Genomic DNA, 21,963 nt, shown 5'->3' with positions numbered 1-21,963 from the left:
TCCTTCTGACGATCCATAGCTGGAGCGTGGATCACAGCTGTGTGGTCTATTCAACCGACCTAGATGGAACTGCTGTAACCGCTGACTGCAGCTATCCCGGATGTGACAAGCAATCACTGAGTGTGGGATGCTGTTCAGAAAATTACTGAGGAGCAGGAATACACACCACCCGGTGTAAGTAAAATTGAACACCTTTTGTTGGTGAACATTCTATCGCTGGTGACAAGTTGTTTTTCTTGTCTTTCCCTAGGAAATCGCTTATGTGTATATCATCTTGGAAGTCCACTTTTTATGAAGCTAGCTAGAGCAATTGTTTGAGGAGCGTTGCTTTTTTCCTCCTGTGTACTACACTGTCTCTGAAGCTCCCTTACAAATCCTTGGCATTGTGTATCTATATGATACACATTAACGTTTGTATTTGTATTTGCATTTACATTTGTATTTATATTGCATTTTATATGTGAATGTCTGTCTAAACTTCTGTATGTTTGTATATTTATGAATTAACGGATGTACTCATTTTTTGCATTGCAGCCAATCATTTAATGTATAGTTTTTAATCTTATATAATTTATTTTTGTGTTTTTTAATAAATATCATTTTATAATATTAACTTCAATTATTATACTTCCTATAACATCCATTATTATACTTCCTATAACATCAACTTTTAATATTAGGCCATATTAAGAATAGGTTCTAAGCTCTTATTTGAGCGCCACAGATATTGGATTGTTCAGACTCCTGTCTTTCAGGAGTCAGAACTATCTAATTTATTTCTAACTAACAAAAGTAGTCAGATAGTGCCGAACTTGCGTTCGGAACATCTGCAGTGACATAAGCATCAATCTGTGTCGGACTGAGTCCGGCGGATCGTATGTTACGTCACTAAATTCTACTTTTGCCGGTCTGTAGGGTTTGGCAACTAAGGCGAATCAGGCTCGCCACAAATACACTGCGGAATTCCAGCGTATTTGCGGTTGACGGCTTGATAAATAGAGGCCAATGTATTTGTTTATTAATTAGATTCGTGTTTTGAATGAATTTTCTGAAAATGAATATTGTTTTATGTATGTTTTAATAGTAAAGTTTGTATTTTAGTTTTATGATGGTTTTTAGGTAGTTTATGGATTGTTAGCAAAGATTGAACTCTCTCCATCTGTTTGTATTATGTGTAAATAACATGCACGCCTGAAATACATGGCTAGGGGGCATGTGAGGATCCTGGAAGTAGATTGGTGCAGGTCACAGCAAGAAGGTGGAGTCAAGCTGTACTTAAGAGAGGAAACCCGCTATTGGAGGAAATCAGCGTCCAGTGTCTTGACAAAGTCCGCAGAAGTCGGACAAAACGCGTAGACAAGGACGGTCTATAGATAGTATCGCCACTTCAGGAAAAAGAGAATTCAGGAAATAAAAGACTTACCTCATTACTTCCGCTTACGGACTTTGCACACAGCGACAAAGGATTATAGTGCTGGAAGCGAGAGCAGCTACCCAGATACCGGAATCAGCTGATTGTGTGTTGTAAGTGCAACTTATTATATGCTCACAGTAAAGATATTAAACCTTTTACCTTGAGTCGAGGTTGCGCTCTTTCTGTTCTCTTGTTTCAAGCTGAGATCACACATATACAAATAATGATAATCATAAGAAAACATATATAAAAAATATATAAAACATATATAAAAAATATATAAAACATATATAAAAAGTATAGTCCAAAATAACACACCAACGATGTGTTAGTTTACACCAGATCAGGTTATATAGTTCTTAGAGACATCTGTGTTTGAAAGTAAAGAGATGTGCTGCAAAAATCCCCTATAGGAGATCTACTTACAATTAGAGAGCTTAATCCTATGAGGAAAGTGTAGTGTGGGAAACAATGATATCTCTCCGGGTATGTCCCTGAAGCTGTCAATGCACCTCTTAGACCGGATTTCTCCTAAGGTTAGGTGTGAGTAGTTGACCATACGGTGTGTAATGAAAAAAGATATACAGACAATAATAGCGCAACACTGTTTTATTTGAGATTAATATAAAAGAGAAAATCCACACTTACAGTATGTGCCCTCAATGATATAAAGTAACAAATTAGCCTTTTTTACAAGATTTCAATGTGGAAGCACATCCGAAATGAACAGCACTGGTTAATACTGTCCCTACAATCGGTGGACGGTTCAATGGAAGAGCTAGATGCGGCAATAATATGTACAATGTGTACAGTTAAGTTACACCTTACGCGTTTCAAAGGGCTATATCAATATGCTACCTTCTTCATCAGAGGTAATATTGCTGTTTACTTGAAACACCGCACCATTTAAAGCCAAGCGGTGACACGTATTCATATATATAGGTATAGATATATATATTACCAAAAAACATATATATATATATATATATATATATATAATGTATATATATATATATATATATATATATACATATATATATGTATTTAGGAATAAATAGAACATATTCTGCTATGTGAAGAACATTGGAATGTGAAATATTAATATTTCATGTCAGGTTAGAGCACTTGAGAAAACGCAATCTGGTTTGCGCGATTAGTTGAGTGTCTGTTTTCCACTTTTCACTCTCCATTGAAGTCTATGGGGGAATAGGTTAATGCAGTCACAATGTTCAGTTTGGCTTTTTGAGCACATCAGGTTAGGGCTCGTGCAATAACTTTTTACTTACGACTTTTAATACACATGCTTACCTCTAGCGGAGTTAACACGCAAGCAGGCGCGATAAATAGCACTCAAAGCCTAATCTAGCCCATAGTATATTACATATCTTAAAGTTTTATAATTTCTCCCTTATGATTTAGCAATATGGAACATTTAGCTAAAACGTCTTTCAAACATGGATACTTGGGGCTATTTATCCTTGAGAGTTTATAAAATAATGTTTTTCTCTCCGGTGTAAAAAGAATATATTATATCACAGGGCTGTCTGCAACATCCTGTTCTTCTTCTTTAGAGTTTACCAAACTCTAGGCTCTATTTAAGGACACAGCTTGCACGTGACTCATGGCTATTGCTTCTGGCAGCTCGGATTAATATGTCAGATGATATAACGCACGTTGTTGAAAGGGATTTTTGACCCTGTCAGCACCCTTCACATTCCCAGATCCAGCTGTGGTTTACATTGATTGGAAGAAACAGTATTAATTTGGTCGCCTAGATATAGAGCTAAACAATATAATTACACTGTAGACTAAACACAAATATTAACACTTACAATAGATCATACAGAAATATAACTCTTCATATGCAGGAAAACAGAGAGTGTATACCGACAAAGGGTGCAATAATGTAAAAAACTAAATAATAATAGGTAGTGTTGATATTAAACTAGAGATAAAAAAAATACTAGAGCATTAAAATAAAAAGATGTCCAATATCCTAAGGGGTAGATTATTATTAAACTGAATATGCAGCTTTTTGGGCTATGTGAAGTAGGTTCACATAAGCAATCCTGCCACCATATATTTAAGAAGAAGAAACCCCTTCTTTTTTTCTCTCCGCCACCTCAGAAGGGGCAGATCAATCACCTGAAACTCACTAGTTTGCGCCCGAGCAGGGGCGGCATTGCACAAGAAACATCTTGTGCAATGTTAAATTTCACAGTGCAATGCAATATCCCAAGTGGAGATCACAGGCAGACAGGTTCACTACTTGCAAACCTGTTCGCCTGCAGGGATAGTAAATATACCCCTTAAAGTCATTTAAAATGGATCTGACAGCCGAAAAAATTACGTTTATGTGTTTTACTTACAGACAACTTTTCTTTAAATTAATTGAATATTAATTAATATAAATTAAGTAAAAAAATAGGATTTATTTATATAAGTATTTATAGTTATAAATGTATTACTATTTAGTGATGGAGGTCGGTTCACATCTATCTGATTGATTGCAACAGATATTAAAAGAGATCTTGTATCCTGAGAGAATAAAATAATTAGATTAAGATTAAAAAAAAAATAGAACTATAAACTATACATATATCAGGCAAAGTTGCAACTAAGTATTACATTTAGCAGAGCTCTCAACTATTCTTTATTCTGTAGTACAGTCTTGGTTTGGGAGATCTGCCCACAGTACCTCCAGAAGCTCTTCAAGACTTTATAAAAATACCTCAGCCGGGTTAGCCCCCACAAATCAAAATTTTAAAACAAACTTTATTCAGTTGGTTAGATCTTTGCTAGATCAGGTTTGATTAAGTGTTGTTTGCATAAGATCTAGCATACAAAAAGCGGTATTAACAATTATTTGGGACCAGAAGAGAAAAACTGCTACCAGACAATGAAGGTGTAATAAAGTTCAGGTATAAGTTTATTCAACCACAGTCATGGGGTTATTACAGACTGGAACACCTGACATGTTTCGCGCAAGCCTACCGGTGCTTCATCATCCTCTGATGAAGCGCGGGTACGCCTGCACAAAACATGTCAGATGTTCCAGTCTGTAATGACCCCATGACTGTGGTTGAATAAACTTATACCTGAACTTTATTACACCTTCATTGTCTGGCAGCAAACACTCTCTGCATTTATCATTGCACCAGCAGTTCTTGTGAACTGCTGATGCAATGCCGCCTGCAGATTTGCAGCCAAGCCGCTAGCAGGGAGTGTCAATACGATCGGGTTGATTTCTGGCAATGTCTGTCTGCTGCCTCAGAGCAGACGGACAGGTTATGGAGCAGCGGTCTTTAGACCACTGCTTCATAACTTGTGTTTCCGATGAGCCTGAAGGCTCACCAGAAACACAGGGCTTCAAGGCTCTATACAGAGCTTGATAAATATGCCCCTTTGCCTTAGATCAGCTGAGATTTTTTCAACACCGATAATGCTACTGTGGCTCCTTTTTGTACTAACATTGCTACTCTGATACACATTGTATCACTATAGTTTATTCTATAGTTACTCAGAGATCAAGTCATTTTAAGTGTGGTGTGTGTGTATCGTCTGGCTGGTTTTTCTATACATCCCCCAATAAAATTTGTGTGAATGTATGGATGAAACTATAATTTTTGTATTACGTTCACCTTTGCTCCTAATACATTTAGAGTTAGGCAATCTTTTCTGGTGCAGTCTGTACTGCATTTTTGTAAATTCAAAAGAAAAAGGAGAGCGCTAAAACATTAGCTGGTTGAGATCAAAGACTAGAATGAGCTATATAGCTAAGATAATAAAGATGTAAATGAGCAGGATGGCGACAGATTAATATTATTTGAGTGAAAACTAAAAACAGATACAATGTCGAGTAATTTTACTTTTACTGAGTAAATGCACATTAAAACATAACATTGATTGCAACTTTACATTGATTGCAACAAAGTAAAAACAGTGAGCTCATGAGTATTCCGGATAAAAAACTAATCTTTGTTTGGTACCAATGTGAAAATATGATTAAAAATATAAAAAGTTTAAAAAGTTCACACTGCAATGGAATAGATAATCAAACCTTAGGAGGTACTGTGTACTGTTGACCGAGCGGCGGTAACTGTGTTGGTAAAGCTGGGCCGACCAAGCGGAAAGAACCGGTTATACTGTGTCTGTATTAGATCCGGGTCACGTGGGATGAAGGGTGATGATTAGTTTAGGGCGACAAGCCCTTATGGATCCGTATGTCCACAGAAATTGTAGAGTTTCCAAAGTTGTGTTAAAGGTGGTCCATATGTCAAACGGACTTAATATGGACTTGCAATGAATCACCTGTTTTGCAGGAAAAGAAGTGTTTCCAAAAAAACAGTTCGTAACCGGTCACCCACAGGTCTGGGATTCTTTGTGGGGTTTCTCTATATGTTGTTGCTATCAAATAGCAGTGAAGAAATCTATGTGTTTTGGCCAACGGCCTTTATCAAGATGTCCACTGTCTGTATGAGTCATCCACCGCTGCTCAGTCGGCACTACACAGAACCTCCTAAAGTTTGATTATCTATTCCACTGCAGTGTGAACTTTTTAAACGTTTTATATTTTTAATGTTATTTTCACATTGGTACCATATAAAGATTAGTTTTTATACGGAATACACATGCGCTAACTTTTTTTTACTTTGTTGCAATAAATGTTAAGTTGCAATCAATGTTGTGTTTTAATGCGCATTCACTCAGTAAAAGTAAAATGACTTGACATTGTATCTGTTTTTATTTTTCAGTCAAATAATATTAATCTGTCGCCATCCTGCTCATTTACATCTTTATTAATTTAGCTAAAAATCTGATAGTGTGACACTTGTCATCTTTCCTAGTCTTTAACTCCTTTGTAGGGGTTCAACGGATAAGTAGAAGTGACAATTATACTTTGAGCATTTTATTATTGCTCTAGTATGTCTCTTTAATATGTTAATTAGACAATTGCTTCCATAAAAGTTTGTTAAAATTCATGTCTTAATTTAATTGAAAATGCTATGATACCGTTATTTTTTATAATATATTTATTTACTATCATTAATGCCATAGTGCATTAGAATGGAAGTACCTACCAGCCAATCAGCATTGTCAGGAAGTTTACTATCAGCCAATCAGCTTTACTAGGATGTACCTATTAGCCAGTAAGCATTAGTAGGAAGTACAGAAATAATACTGCTGTTTCAATGTAAAAAGCTGTTACTTCACTTTCAGGCAAAAAAGAAATAAAAACAAAAAAGTTTCAATGATGGACTTTCAAATGAAAGTCAGAACATTTTCAAGTAAAATACCCTTTGAACTATATTTTTTCTATCATACGATTCAAAAGCTTCAAGCTGTTTCTCTAATTTAAAAGAAGGCTCTTCTTATGAATTGGAAAGAAACAAAGAAGAAGAAAAATGACGCTAGCTGCTATACAATGTGTTTGTGTGACAATTTTAAAAGATTAGAATCTATGCCAATCTTATCTTCTAAAACTGCTTTTAGATAAAGACCTAAACCAATAATTGTAAATTTAACAGAAAATATTGCTGGCAATATAATCTAGACATCTGTTGAGATAAGGGGTATATTTTATTGATTATTATTTATTTCTGTGTTTAGCATGAACAAATTATATTTAAAGTTTTTTTTCTGACTTGTATAGATCAATGTCCGTACAAGTCATAAATAATCCAGTTGTGCTGCTAACACTTTTTTCAAGGTCAAAAAATGATGAGGAACTGAGTTCCTTATTGACCTTGTGAATATGGCTTGAGGTGGAAGGTTAAATGTGACTTCCTCTATCTCAGTAACAACAACTCTGTTCAAATTTAACAATCATTGCACTATAAAACACATATGGGTTTTCAAGCTGGACCATAAAATACCTTTTAGAGGTCATAAAGGATGCAATGACCCTATAAAAAGAGTCAGCTGCATCAGGGGAAAAAACACTCATTAAGGAACCCTCGTTTGTTGTAACACATACAAACCTTTAGTCAGAAAATGGGTTAAGCCCTCCTTTATAGATTTACCTAATAAAATGTTGCCACCTAAAGATTTTTGATAGCCCTATTAGACACAAAGGTACATATGGCTGAGTTGTAAATTGCTAATGTCCAGGCTCCATAAAATATTAGCCAGGCATCCTGGGTGGGCCATTTTTACTTTGGGTTGTTATAAATCAGCAATGGCATCTTTCTTAAGAGCCTCTTAAATCCATCAACTTTCTAATGGATTTTTTTTTCTGCAATCCCCTGCTCACATTATTTGTGCCACCATGAAAAGTAGTTCTAAGAATGCACTGAGAATACAAAAGAATGAAATCACTATATATATATATATATATATATATATATATATATATATATATATATATATATATATATATATATATATAGAAAGGGCAATGAGCAGTAACATATTCAAAAATATATTTAGCTTTTTCAAAGAAAGCTATTTTTTGTGCATATATAAAATGAATATATTAAAAACTTGTGAGTGTAAATTCATTTCAGCATATCAATGTTCATGACAAAACCATTAGGAAATAAAGATACAAAATTGTAAAATAGTCAGGAGGAAACCGATTCTCCCTATAAACACGAATGTTCATCTCAAAAGCATCTAGATGGTTCTAATAAGTTCCAAACAATGACAGGTAAGGGAAAGTTTAATTATTTGGGGAAACATGGGCTCTGTTATGTTTGGAAAAAAACAAAAACTGTTTTTCCACATGAAAGGGAAATGGAAGTCAGAATTAAACTTTCATATTTTATAAGAAAATGTATATAACATAAGATTTCTAATTTACTTATGTTATCAAATTGACCCCTTTGCTTGTTCTCCTTGATTGAAACATTTCATGAGAGCATGCTAATGCCTCAGAAGCGTGCACGTATATAGCATTATTACAAACATTGTTGGCAACACTGCTGCTGTATAATGCTGTAGACATGTGCACGCTCCTGAGCCATCACTATGCTCTAATGGAAAGGTCAAACAAGTAGACCAAGAGAAATATGTAAATTTGATTAAAGAAATTAACTGGAAAGTTTCTTTAAATTACAGACTGTATCTGATACCTTTTTAAGAACCTCATACTAACCATCAATCATGGTGGTGGCAGTTGCATGACTTGTACATACTTTTTTTAGCATCAGGGCATGGGCAAAAAGTCATCATTATACAAACCTGAAATTGTGCTTTCTATCAGAAGATTCTACATGTGACTGTCCATTCATCTCTATGTCGAAGTACAAGCAATGGCCTAGAGTAATAGACTCTTAAGTTTGACAAGGGACCTCACCATAAAAGCAAGATCATGTTCAAAATTCATAGAGCCTTACTTCATCCATTTCTCCTGCAGAATCATTAGTGGGTGTTCCTGTTATTGATGTCCATAGTTGGTAAAGGTGCATAATTAAGAAGATCTTACACATGAAACAAGAAACACAAATCGATTAATAAATAAACATCTATGTATAAATATGTGTATATAAACACTAATATATAGATAGATAAATATGAAAAGATTAAAAAAAAGACAGTTTGAAAAGACGCTGTTCAGCCCTTAATAATGTGTGGGTATTTTGAAATGTAGAGCTTACTAGACCAAAATGTATACAGAAAGTATTAAGGCGCTTACATCAGAATCCCCAATAAATATCAAAGCTAATCAAATGCACAAATCTGCTTATGAATACTTCCAATATTCCAATAATAACCAATAATTGTCTGGAAGTCAATCATAAAAAATAACAACAATACATTGTTGCAGAATCCGGAAATTACTATCCCAATAAAATTCCAATCAAATATTTTACAAATATAAGTATGTGATATAGTCTATAGCGGTTCCTACTCACAATTTTTTGCCTCAATCCTATGAGGTAAGTTCCGCGTGTGGGGTTGAGACCCTAAATAGGCACATGAAGTTCCCAATCCTTTCCTGCGCCCTACAGTATGGTAGTACTTTTATCTGGTATATATTCCCATGTCACCAAGGCCTGTGGTCACATGATTCATATATATATATATATATATATATATATATATATATATATATATATATATATATAAAGTATCCCACAAAAGTGAGCACACCACTCAGATTTTTGGAAATATTTTATTATATCTTTTCATGTGACAACACTGAAGAAATAACACTTTGCTATAATGTAAAGTAGTGAGTGTATAGCCTGTATAACAGTGTAAATTTGCTGTCCCCTCAAGATAACTCAACACACAGCCATTAATGTCTAAACAGTTGGTGCAGTTAGTGAGTACACCCCTAAAAGGAAATGTCCAAATTGGGCCTAATTAGTTATTTTCTCTCACAGGTGTCATGTGACTCGTTAGTGTTACAAGGTCTCAGGTGTGAATGGGGAGCAGATGTCTAAACTTAGTGTTATCGCTCTCACACTCTCTCATACTGGTCACTGGAAGTTCAACATGGCACCTCATGGCAAAGAACTCTGAGGATCTGAAAAAAAAGAATTGTTGCTCTACATGAAGATGGCCTAGGCTATAAGAAGATTGCCAAGACCCTGAAACTGAGCTGCAGAATGGTGGGCAAGACCATACAGCAGTTTCACAGGACAGATTCCACTCAGAACAGGCCTTACCATGGTCGACCAAAGAAGTTGAGTGCATGTGCTCAGCGTCATATCTAGAGGTTGTCTTTGGGAAATAGGCATATGAGTGCTATCAGAATTGCTGCAGAGATTGAAGGGGTGGGGGGTCAGCCTGTCAGTGCTCAGACCATACACTGCACACTGCATTAAATTGGTCTGCATGGCTGTCGTCCCAGAAGGAAGCCTCTTCTAAAGATGATGCAGAAGAAAGCCCGCAAACAATTTGCTGAGAAAAGCAGACTGAGAACATGGGTTACTAGAACCATGTCCTGTGGTCCGATGAGACCAAGATAAACTTATTTGATTCAGATGGTGTTAAGCGTATGTGGCGGCAACCAGGTGAGAAGTAAAAAGACAAGTGTGTCTTTCCTACACGAAGCATGGTGGTAGGAGTGTCATGGTCTGGGCCTGCATGAGTGCTGCCGGCACTGGGGAGCTACAGTTCATTGAGGGAACATTAATGCCAACATATACTGTGGCATGCTGAAGCAGAGCATTATCCCCTCCCTTCGGAGACTGGGCCGCAGGGCAGTATTCCAACATGATAACGACCCCAAACTCTTTCCTAACTCTTCACTGAGAGATTATTTTTTGCACCTGCATCTTGTTTACATAGCTCTTCTAAAGCCAATACTGAAGTTATAAAAGGTAGTGGTATCACAGGCAAACACAGCTAATTGAATGAATGACAAAATAAAGATAAAGGAGCTATTTGTACTGTATGCTATAAATTCACAAGGAAATATATGTGTAAACGTTTTGTAAAATACCTTTTTTTGCAATAACAGCACAGATTAGTGATAATTATAATGTATAGATTTTGTATCATGGAATGCTCCTAATCTACATGTTTGCATGTACTATATACACTATGTTGTACTGGTTTATTGTAAAATATTCTATTGTCTGCTTGCTATGGGGAAGTAGACTCGGCTGATAGAATAAATGGTATCTTAGGGCCTGATCATCTAAAGCTCTCTGATCTGGTGAGATTATCTAAGAAGCCTTATCAGTACAGTGAAGTCCCTCAATGAACTTTAGAAAGGGAGATTTTAGCTTGAAAGCTGTTTATCTCACTATCTAAAGTTTTGGATGTGAAGGAGAGACACCTACACTTTAATATAATCCTAAAAACAAGCTCCAAAAGATTTTTCAAGATTTCTCTCCATGCCAGCGAGGATTGATCATCAGGCCCTTAGAAACAACAGGCTGGCTGTGGGCATTGTAGGTTGGTAGTTTTCAGCGAGACTAACACTATTCATAAGGAATTATTAAAGACTTTATTGCCCTTGTGACGTTTCTCATCCGGCTGTTATGTCTCGCTCTTACAAAGCTGACATAATTTCCATCAAGTTCTCATTTCTCTTTTATTGGTATGAACTATTTGAACTATTGAAGGGAGTTTTGTTTTTTTTCATTGTTAAAGGGACATAATACTCATATGCTAAATCACTTGAAACTGATGCAGTATAACTGTAAAAAGCCTACAGGAAAATATCACCTGAGCATTTCTATAAAAAAAGGAAGAAATCTCCTCAGCTCAGCAGAGTAAGTTCTGTGCAAAAAGTTATGCTCAGCTGCAGCCCAGCTGCAGGTAAAAAAAAATAAAAAAATGAAGAAATGAACAGCAGCCAATCAGCATCAACACTGCTGAGGTCATGAACTCTTTTACTGTGATCTCATGAGATTTCACTTAACTCTCATGAGATTTCATTGTAAACTTCCTTACACTGAATAGGGAAATAAAATGAGTGTGCACGAAAGCTCGCTCCTTCCGCTGTCCTGGGACAGACATACTGATTTGCTGCTTAGAAGTCCTTTACAATGGGATGTGGCTACTGAGAAACTTTTGAGGTAAAATATCTTTCTTTTTTACATAGGGATGTTCAGGTGATATTTTCTAGTCAGCTTTTTACAGCTATACTGCATCACTTTCAAGTGTTTAAACATTTGGGTATTATGGCCCTTTAATTGTTTGTTTGTTTGTTAAGATTTTGAAGACATTTTCATGATATTGTTATTATTATTATTTTTTTATAGTGCCACAAAATTCTGGGGTTTTTTTACAGTTAAGCTCATTCTATGAACCAAGAGGTGAATCGTGATGAGATTGATGCTGCTTTATTGATTATAATGGTGAGTTACTCACAACACGCACATTGAGCAATTTTCAAGTTGCCATATTCTGAAACACATAAACAAGCCTCCGTTACAATAGCTTTAGAATCGCTGAAGCTAAAGTTTTGTAGTGGCCTAGTCACAGCCAAGACCTAAACCCCACTGACATGTTCTGTCAGGACATGAATTTAGAGAGAGCAAAATGCAAAATCCGTAAGTGTTGTAGTTATTGTATATGTATAGTGTATAGGCTGATTTCCAAAGGCCCTTATATTGTTAAACATACATTTGTTACTTGGTTTAAGTATTATGGCCTAGATTACAAGTGGATTGCAATATTGCGCTTTCGTAAGCTCAATATTTGCGGTCCACTCAGTAATACCAGCACACGTAAATGCCTGAAAGCCTGCTTCCATTGGCTCCAATGGGAGCCTTGTTTCATGCCGTGAGACACGACAATCAGCCTAGCACAGTGCAGGGGGCAAATTGTGCAGCTGTTTATGAATATATATTTATGTGTTTATATTTATTTATACACATATTGACACATAAATATATTTGTATATAAGCATATACAAATATACTTATATACAAATATCCCCATTCACCTCTATGTAAAGGCACTTTCACTGTTGTTTTTTTCCCAAATGCCCCACATCCCCTCACTTTAACCCCTTAAATCTGCTCATATTTTTATTTCATTTCAAATAACTGTCTCTTTATTTGGGGGGCAATTTTAATTAACTAAAGGTCTGACTTCTGGCACAAAGTAAAACCACGAGCTTACGGGAGCATTAACCATCCACTTGTTATTACTTGTTGTTACTGGTTATTTAATGGGCGCCTGAAAATATACCGCTCCACTCTTAATCTATTCCTATATATGTAAAAGTATGCTGATAGCACTCATGTATTCAACAAATATATTCAAAAATATTTACATTATAGGTAGTTAATGTGTAGAAAACAGAACTTGCCACCTGTTTCCTCAGTAGATAATACTACAGTTATATCAGCAAGTCCACCCTACAGTAACACTGCAGCAATAAATAGCAGCAGCACCACTTCAATCAGAATAAACATCTCTGTATTGGACACTTATACCAAGGGCCACCACAAGAAATTTTGGGGACCCTTACATAACCATTGATCAGGGACCCCCCGCTTGGACATGTGCAATTTTTGACCAAGTGACTAAAAAAAATGATATGCACTTTATTCTTAAGTGTATGTTTTAAAGGTAGTAACACACAAACACAGAAACACACAGAACACTCATAAACTGAAACACACACACATAAGTATTCACATATAGGGGCCGAATTATCAAAGGTCTTGCGGACCTGATCCGACAGTACGGATCAGGTCCGGAAGACCTCGCTGAATGCGGAGAGCAATACGCTCTCGGTATTCACCATTGCACCAGCAGCTCACAAGAGCTGCTAGTGCAACGGCACCCCCCGCCAGCAGGGAGGTGTCAATCAAACCGATCGTACTCAATCAGGTTGATTTGTGGTGATTACTGTCCGCCTCATCAGAGCAGGCGGACAGGGTTATGGAGCAGCGGTCTTTAGTTTCCAATAATCAATTAATACAAATGGTAGGATACAGGAACTCCATAAATATGGTGAATATAAAAACAGTCTTTATTCCAAAAAGTTAAAATAGAACACAGGTACAGGTAATGACTGGTCTTACGCGTTTTGGCGGACTGCCGTAATCATAGACCGGCAGTCTGCCGAAACGCGTAAGACCAATCATTACCTGTATCTGTGTTCTATTTTAACTTTTTGGAATAAAGACTGTTTTTATATTCACCATATTTATGAAGTTCCTGTATCCTACCGTTTGTATTCATATGTTAATAACTGTTATGTGTAAACACCTCCCCCTTTTATTTGCAAACCACCTACCTAGTTCCATTCCACTCACAGTGCTTTTATGTCACACCCTTTTGATTGAAGCCCAGAAATATAGTAAGACACACTTATTACTGAAACTGGTTGCCAGGTTCCAGTATTTTACTGGACAGTCCAGTATTTTAACCACCTGTCCAGTGACATTAGTAGGAAAAAACTGAACATGAAACTGATTGCGTCTGATCTGTGGCCCAGCATGGGCATATAACTAACAAGGGCTTCAGGCAATGGAGTCTGATCTAAGTTCTTATATAGGTTTGTGGCTGACAGGGCCTGCAGGCCCATGGGATCTGATCCACATCTGATAACATCCCCACCTCCTCCTATCCCCAAATCCCCTCATGGTCACCCAGAATTTTTGTTGAGGGCAGCTAAAAACTTTAGGTAATTATAATATATAGTTGTAGCCTCTCCACTCATAAACCAGTAACACTACTGTCCTGTCTGGCTTTTCTTTCTAGGCTACAGACACCAATTGAAGAATCTACTTGTTATTTGTCAGTAGCCTAGAGCAACTCTAAGGCTGTTTCATTGCAGTTCCTGGCTAAATAAAATGAATACAATACAATGTGCACAACATCCTGCTGGGAATCTCATAAAGTTCTAACGACAACAAATAAAGGTGAAACCTGGCAATTAGTGAAACATAGAGAAGGGGCAGCTTTCTTTCAAGTTGTGCTCTGGATACGCCCTTGTGGAAGGCAGTTGCTTTTAGTGAAAACTTCAAACAATGGCAGCCTATTGAAGGATCTGAATCGTTGGGAATGTTTTACATCTGAAACACAGACCCAGGGCTGGCCAGGGAGCAGGGTTTTGTAGTAAGGAGCTGCCTGCTTTTCGTCTTCATCAGTAGGGGGGGGGAGCCGCAGAGGGGACTGGCAGAATGTGTTTAATATCACGCCACAAGCTTCAGACTAGGGGTTATTAGGCCTGCTCTGCAGGATTAGCTTAACCATAGAGAGAGAAAATAGAGTATTAAAGGAACATGGAAGTGAAAATTCAACTTTCATGATTCAATTAAAGTATATGAATAAACAAAAACTTTACAGTTTATTTCTGTTATGAAAATGACCTCTTTTTATTGGTATCCTTGAGCGACATGGGCCATAAATCCTTGAGAAACATGGACGTCTGAATAAATTTATTCAAGTCGTAGCAAAAACACAAAATGCCCCAAGCATAATATCAGTGGCAACATGTGGAGCAGAATACATTTACTTATTGTACATATGAGCAACACATCATTTTAAACATAGTGGCTCATTGGCACCAAAAGATTGACTTAAGTGGTAGTTTATGCTTGGCTATAAATAGAAAAATTCCAGGGAGGGCATTTGCCCCCTTTGGACACCTGTGATGAGGGCATAATGAGGCAGGCTTAGCTTGTACGTTTCTTAGATACTATATGTATAACATTGTTGCAAATACTGCTGCCATATAGTGTTCAAGATACATGCACACTCCTCAGTATGATTTTAATTAAAGGAAGTTTCAGCTATGGATATTAAAGGGATATGAAACCCAATTGTTTTCTTTCATGATTCAGATAGAGAATACCATTTTAGAACAACTTTCTAATTTACTTCTTTTATCTAATTTGTTTCATTCTCTTGGTATTATTTGTTGAAAGAGCAGCAATGCTAATGGTTTCTAACTGAACACATGGATGAGGCAATGACAATCAGTATATATATGCAGCCACCAATCAGCAGCTAGAACCTAGGTTCTTTGCTGCTGCTGAGCTTTCCTAGATAAGCCTTTCAGCAAAGGATAACAAGAGATGGAAGCAAATTAAATAATAGAAGTAAATTTTGGTTTCATGTCACTTTAAAAGAAAAACTTGATAATAGAAATAAATTGGAAAGTGTTTTTTTCTTTAATTTTACTCTATGGATTATTCATTTAATTTTGAGTTCCATGTCATTTTAAAGTTAAACTTGTTAAATGGATTCTTCACCCATTTTTTATATATTATTTTTATGAAGGTATCTTGAGTGCAAATATAAATCATTGCATGAAATAAACAGAACAAATAACAGTGAATAGACTGGGTAAATAAAACAAACTCCAGAGTCTTTTATGATGATGGTAAAGGAAGATATATCAAATGGAGTTAGAGGAAATTCCTCCTAGCATGAGTTCATAGGAAGTCTGCAGAAATAAATGAAACCTCAGTTTTATCAGACTAAATATTTCTAATGCAAAATGACATATCTGGATGAAAGTCAAATAATAGAAAACTTAGGTAGAAAGAATATCCATACATTAAAGGGACACTGAACCCAATTTTTTTTTTCTTTTGTGATTCAGATAGAGCATGCAATTGTAAGCAACTTTCTAATTTACTCCTATTATCAATTTTTCTTCGTTCTCTTGCTATCTTTATTTGAAAAATAAGGCATCTAAGCTTTTTTTTTTTTGGTTCAGACCTCTGGACAGCACCTTTTAATTGTTGGATGAATTTATCCATCAATCAGCAAGGACAACCCAGGTTGTTCACCAAAAATGGACCGGCATCTAAACTTACATTCTTGCATTTCAAATAAAGATACCAAGAGAATGAAGAAAATTTGATAATAGGAGCAAATTAGAAAGTTGCTTAAAATTTCATGCTCTATCTGAATCACGAAAGAAAAAATGTGGGTTCAGCGTCCCTTTAAGTAAACAAAGTAAGCATGTAAAATCTAGTCACTTATCAGCTGTAATAGTCGAAAGCAGAATTTTAAGGGGAGAGACATCATCACATCTCAAGAAAGAAAGAAAGAAAGAAAGAAAGAAAGAAAGAAAGAAAGAAAGAAAGAAAGAAAGAAAGAAAGAAAGAAAGAAAGAAAGAAAGAAAGAAAGAAAGAGAAAAGAAAAAAAATGGGGAGAGAAACAGAAAGTTCCCTGAAGGTTTGCCCACAAGAATGAATCAAGGGCAATCTACGTTGGACTATACTCCCAAACAAAATGCTGTAGTTCAGTTGAATTATTTATTTTATAGACATAGGATTCCATGGTGCTTAAATACATTAATATATCTGTGACTTGACACATAGGGGCCTATCGATTAAGCTCCGAATGGTGCTTGACGGCCCGTGTTTATTGCGAGTCTTCAGACTCACCAGAAACACAAGTTATGGATCAGCGGTCACAAAGACCACTGCTCCATAACCCTATCCACCTGTAGTGGATGAGTTTTGATCCACCTGCTCAGCCCTGTCAATCAACCCGAGTACGATTGGGTTGATTGACACCCACTGCTGGCGTCCCATTGGCCGCGAGTCTGCAGGGGGCGGCGTTGCACCAGCAGCTCTTGTGAGCTGCTGGTGCAATGATGAATACGGAGAGCGTATTGCTCTCCACATTCAGCGATGTCTTGAGAACCTGATCCGCACTGTCGGATCAGGTCCACAAGACATTTGTTAAATTGGCCTCTAAGTTGGCAGCGTTTGTTTAAGCCAGGCTCAAGCTAGAGCCATATTGATAGCTAAAAACAGGTATATACCGAACAGTTTCAACCATTTTTAATAACTATAATAATATGAATCACCAATTTATTTTTAGAAAATGATTAAAGTAATTTAGCTAACCTAATTTCACTACAATGTGATCTGAATGTAAAACTGTGTGACAGCCTCTTTTGATTTTTAGTTATCATGTGTCTATAAACATGACAATTTATTGGAAGCCATATCATATTTGTTAGTCCTTGCACTATGAACAAAAATGAGCTGTAGATATCTTTAAAAGGTGACTAGATTTTAATCTGAACTATAGTATATAAAAATAAGAAAATAATATTAAATATTACCTGCCTTGCATAAGCATAGAAACTCTTCACTATTTAGGTACTTAGCAGCTTCTTTTGCAGTTTTACATTTTATAATGGCACCATGTTATAGGGACAGTCAACACCAGAATTTTTCTTGTTTAAAAAGATAGATAATCCCTTTATTACCCATTCCCCAGTTTTGCATAACTAGCACAGTTATAATAATACATTTTTTACCTCTGTGATTACCGTGTATCTAAGCCTCTGCAGACTGCCTCCTTATATCAGTTCTTTTGACAGACTTGCATTTTAGCCAATCAGTGCTTACTCCTAGGTAACTTCACGTGCGTGAGCTCAACGTTATCTTTATGAATCACATGAACTAATGCCCTCTAGTGGTGAAAAACTGTCAAAATGTTTTCAGATTAGAGGAGGCCTTCAATGTCTAAGAAATTAGCATATGAACCTCCTAGGTTTAGCTTTCAACTAAGAATACCAAAAGAACAAAGCAAAATTAGTGATAAAAGTAAATTGGAAAGTTGTTTAAAATTATATCCCCAATTCGAATCATGAAAGTTTATTTTGGACTTGACTGTCCCTTTAAGTGTAGTGGATGAGTTTTGATCCATCAGACACAGGTGAAATGTGTTAAGAAACAAGCTATCTATGCAAAGTACCTACAACAGGAATATGTGCAAATAATGCAATTGTAAGGCCCATTTTAAGCTCTACTAATCCCCTGACTTCCACGTTCCCTAATTTAGCTTAATATGTTTTGTTTGTGTAAAAATAAACCCACACCTAATGTTTATATAATTCCACTAGGATAATTTACACATTTTTGTGGTCAATTGGCTGAATGGTTGACCAATCTGCCTGTTGTGGTCAGGCCAAAAGCCAAAGCTGAAATACTAATTTATAAGGATATATAACTCTTTTTTTCCCATCATATGTATGAAAAGAGCAGATGGTAAACATATTAAAATATATTTTGTGTGTGAAAAAAGGTGAAGCAAAACCTTGCATGGAACACACATTGGCTGTTTGTAAAGTTTGCTTCAATGTTAGAATTCCGTTTTGTAGGCTCTTATTATTTTTTGTTTTTTTAGAAAAAAGAGAAAAATATAGCTCAAATGACAATATTGAACTCTGAAACTTGTACACAAATGTAGTTAAATACGCTCATGAAATGTTTATTTATAACTGCAGAGATGTGTTAGTAAAGCATTGTATTGTTGCACTAATGCTGGGCCATAATGATGTATTTAACCTTTGCAAAGATATTAAACATGTGCTACAGCAGAGGTGCTGAGCCATTTCTAAGCAGAACGTGGCCAGTGATTAGTGGCTACATGTGTATGCCTCTCCTGATTTGCTAACTGGTTTTGTCATGCTCCGGGGCAGAAATATATTGAAGCTCTTGAGCAGACCGTGTCTTTAACTCCTTTGTAGGGGTTACGCTGATAGGTAGAAGTGAACATAATACTTTGGTTATTATTATTATATATTAATATATAGTATATTATATATTACATATGTACACACATATGCATACACATATATACATATACACCTTTTACACCTTCCCAACACCTTGTCATACACCATATCCCTTTATATCACTGTTAGAACACTTTTATTAATAAAACACACACAAGCACACAAACACATAACTTTACTGTCCCTCTAACATATTTGTATTGTATGTTCTGAAATCTAGTTAAGAACACATAAATCTCAAAATTGAATTCACTATTAAACCTTGAAGTGTGCATAATAACAAAAACTTTGTAATGCACATTCATTATTTATGTTGCCATCTTTTCTTGTGTCCTCGGGGAGGCTAGGGAACCCAGAGGCATACATGCTACACAGTGACTGATTGATATACACAGAAGCTCATGTATATCTGCCCCTATTTGTTCTAACTGGTACAAGAGATAAAATAAACAAAGAAGATTTTCAATAAATATGTGTCAGGACTGCAAAATATTGCAAATGTGGTAACAAAAATACTTTGATATATTTTTAAAACATTTATTTTGCATACAGATGCTGTATATTTCATAATATGCTAAGCATCTAAAAAAATAGTTTGCTATATCATAAAAAGAGCATAAAATCTTGCCCTAGCACAAATCTAGTTTGGGATGTAGGTATACAACTTTAATGTTTATTTATATATATATATAGTGTGTTTTTGAAACCTTATGATCATATTGAAATTGAATTATTATATGCCCTTGACAATCAAGCACTTGCTTGAGGAATCCTGGGTGTGTTATCCAAGTCACAAGGGTAAACATATGCTTTAGATGCAGTGAGTAAACTAAGTTGTTTAGATAAAGAACTGGGATTTAAATTGTATGCATAGTCTTGTTTGCAGCTATCTCCACCTGCCAAGGAGCAGACAGTGAAGGGTTAGCAGAGAATATCTACACAGAAGGTTATAGGGCACAAGGTGGAAGTACTGGAGGTTTGAATTACATCCAGAGAACATGGATGATTGACAAGGTATTCAGAGGTGAAACCACTTGGCTTTCTCTCAAGGAATCGAATAGGGATGTTACAAAGCCCTTGAGTGTCAAGTCACAAGGAAAATGCCGCCTCCCGCACATTCCTGTCACCGGATCAGGCCCTGGCCAGGGGTAAGATCACATTTGACTGTCATTGGGACATGGCTCTAGAGAGGCTGCTGACAGGGAAACCCCCTTCACTCTCACTTCTGGGATTCCATGTATGATGTGGCTTCACGTGACCTGTCCTAACACATACAGCAGGCCCCAGAAAAGTCAATTTACCACTTACCCTCTGTCATTATATTTCATTAGGTCTCATGGGCGTCAGAAATTCTACTTTGATTTAAATTATGCACATGGACACACTAGTACACACAGAATAAATTCAATCAGATATGCAAAGTACTCTGGGCAGAATTTGCTGAAATTAAGAGGGAAGTGAGATTGTAGGTAAATAAAATTGCTGGTCTCAGTTATATTAAACACTGCATGTTCCCTAAAAGTGAATTCGAACACCAGACAGCACGCTGGTACCTCATATTAGCATCTTATCAATTCAGGTCTAGAGTACAACTGGAGCGCAAAAACGTTAGTGCTGTTGACCGCTAACACAGCTCAGTATGGCTCCTATGTTGGGGTACGTATAAAAAGTTAAAAGTAAAAATTTAGCACAAAGTACTCAGACGCGCTAACATCTGGAGGTCGAATAATGCGACCGTGTTAATTCCCTTTCTCCTATACTTCTATGGGCCCAATAAAAAAAGCCTTTTCTGGCTTTCACTCAAGCGCTAACTTGAAGGTGTCTTATGAATACTTAAAATACCTATCTTACTCACTTAGAATATATGTATATATTTTTTGTAAAAATCTATATCTATAGCTATATATCTATCTATAGCTATATATCTATATGAATATACATATATATATATATATATATATATATATATATATATATATATATATGGTACACGCACACACAAAAAAAAATTCAATTCGTTTTTAAAAGACAGACGAAACAAAGGTAGAGCGTTTTGGCAAATCACAACTCCATTTTTACAAAATAAAAAAATATGCTTTTAAAGAAAAAACCACCATCCCTACCGTGAAACATGAAGGTGGATCATTGATGTTTTGGGGTTGATTTGCTGCCTCTGGCACTGGGTGTCTAGAATAGACATGTGCAATTTGTTTCGGCCAAATTTAGTTTGTATTTATTTTAACTAGGTAGTTTATTTTAACTAGGTAGTTAGTAATATTGTAACTTTAATTTAGGTGTATTTTAATTATGTTAAAATTAGGGGGTGTTAGGTTTAGGGGTTAATAGTTTAAGTTTGGTACTTGCGATATGAGGGGACAGCGGTTTAGAGGTTAATAGCTCAATTTAAGTACTTGTTATGTGAGGGGACAGAGGTTTAAGGTTTATTTAGTGTTTGCGATTAGTGATGTCGCGAACCTAAAATTTTCAATAGGCAGGCGAACTTTAAAACCTACAAGGACTCTTTCTGGCCACAATAGTGATGGAAAAGTTGTTTCAAGGGTACTAACACCTGGACTGTGGCATGCTGGAGGGGGATCCATGGCAAAACTCCCATGGAAAATTACATAGTTTATG

Source organism: Bombina bombina, chromosome 6 (assembly GCF_027579735.1).
Source record: "Bombina bombina isolate aBomBom1 chromosome 6, aBomBom1.pri, whole genome shotgun sequence".
Classification (NCBI taxonomy): Eukaryota; Metazoa; Chordata; class Amphibia; order Anura; family Bombinatoridae; genus Bombina; species Bombina bombina.
Note: the sequence above shows the minus strand (reverse complement) of the source record.